Source organism: Mus caroli, chromosome X (genome assembly GCF_900094665.2).
Source record: "Mus caroli chromosome X, CAROLI_EIJ_v1.1, whole genome shotgun sequence".
Taxonomy (NCBI): domain Eukaryota; kingdom Metazoa; phylum Chordata; class Mammalia; order Rodentia; family Muridae; genus Mus; species Mus caroli.
In genome coordinates, this window is record NC_034589.1 from 67336239 (window position 1) to 67338354 (window position 2116).

The window sequence follows — 2116 nt, forward strand, 5'->3', positions numbered from 1 at the left end:
CAACGTAACACAGTAGGAGGAAGGGTCCATGTGCCATAACTAGTCAAATCATTTCATCCAAATGGACAGAGAGACTATTCTTCACTTTCGATTTGATTATTAGAGCTGATGTGCACACTATTAGCATGAATTATTTTGTAAATATACATCCTTTATACTAAGAAGATAGCATGGACATTGGGCTAAAATACAAGTTGTATGAGTATTTTAATTTTCATAAACATTGTCAAAATTATATTCAGAAATTACTAGTTACTTTACATTCTCATAAATTTACAGATGGTTTTCAATCTTCTTCCTTTGAAGAACATGGATTTTGTAGAAACAGTATCTAAGAGCCTGGGTGAGAGAACAGATAGGAAGAACTCAACAAGTGAAGAGCATTGCCTGGATCCAGATAGAAACCACTCAGCAAATCCAATCTAGGGAATCCCAAGGCTCCTTGCTACTCAGCAATGTGTCCAGAGTTCAGTACAATGGGAAAGAAATATAAAAAGAACTGAAACCAGCATAGGGTACAAGGATGGGACTAGGAATGCTAAGCACCATTGCTGTAATGAGGTCTCTGTGAGCAGGCCTGTTGGATGAATGTCTCAGAGGCATTCCAGACACTCAATCTCCTTCACGAATTTCTCCTACTTATATGATGGATATACTCATGTATAATCTTGGAGAAACAGCTTCTTTGGTCAACTCTAGTGATTCAGAATATTGTGTCTGGTGTGCAAAGTCCGTAAGACATTGTGATATTACAAGTAGTGTTCAGCTGCATGAGATTGGGTCACTGGATGTAGAATGCATGGGGCTAGTTATTTCAGTGCTTCAGAGAAGGGTTGGCTATGCACATCTTTGAAAAATTGCTCCAATGGTGTCTCTGCTTCATACTGTTTCCTGAGACTTCTGAGGTCTTGGCTGGAGACAGCCATCCTGTGGCTATGGCACCTGGCCTATATTGCTCACAGATACTTGTCTAAGATACAGAGTTGCCCCAAAGTACTGACATTTGCACAGTTGAAAGAAATTCCCTAGAAATGGTATGGATTTCCTTGTTATGCTAATGGGGTTAGCTGGGATAGAGTGTAGGAAGCACCCTGCACCATCATCTTAATAGCATCTAAGTCTCTAGAATAATGTTTGGCTTGAAGAAGAAACATCCTCAAAGATATGGTCAATGATAATTTCCTTGGAAATTGTGAAGGGGACAGAATAGTTAAGTGATCTTTAGGATTTCTTCATGAGGGCAGAAGTCCCAGATATTGTGAAAGCTACATATTTTGAGTTGGGGAATTGAACCCTTTGGTGACCTTCCAAACATGTCCTCATTTTAATCACTGGGGCATGTGATTATAACCTACATGACAAAGGGACTTTCTAAACAGCAACAGGACTAAATGTATATATTAAATTTATCGCTATGAGTACTAACAATAAAAAACCTACATAATTCAAATAATAATACATCTCAGTATCTTAGGAATATAAGAATAGATTAGGGCCTAAATTATTTGTCCTAGAGAAATAATAAAGTTAAGGGTATGAATTAGTTAAATGAACAGTGAAAGAATAATGCAGAAATCAATAAATGAAATAGTTGGGTATTTAAAAAAAAACAGAAAAGCAGGATTTGACAACTCTTAGTGAAACTAAAAAGAAAGTGATATATTAACAAAATTAGAGATTAAAGGGGAGTATTACAACAAATGAGGGTGAAATTCAGAGGATTATTGGTGAATACATTGCAATCTGTATTGCAAAACTCAGGAAATATCTAAAAAAAAATAGATACATTTACTGACACATGTGATTAATCAAAATTAAATCAAGAGGAAATAAAAATTTAATCAAATCTATTAGAGAGAATGTGGTTGAAAAAGCAATTAAGAGTCCCCTGGTGATTATATATATATATATATATATATATATATATATCAAGAAGATGGACTCCAGAAAATCAAATAACCCTATTAAAAATGGGGTACAGAGGTAAAGAAAGAATTCTCAACTGAGGAATACTGAAGGGCTGAGAAGCACCTGAAAAAATGTTCAACATCCTTAATCATCAGGGAAATGCAAATCAAAACAACCCTGAGATTCCACCTCACACCAGTCAGAATGG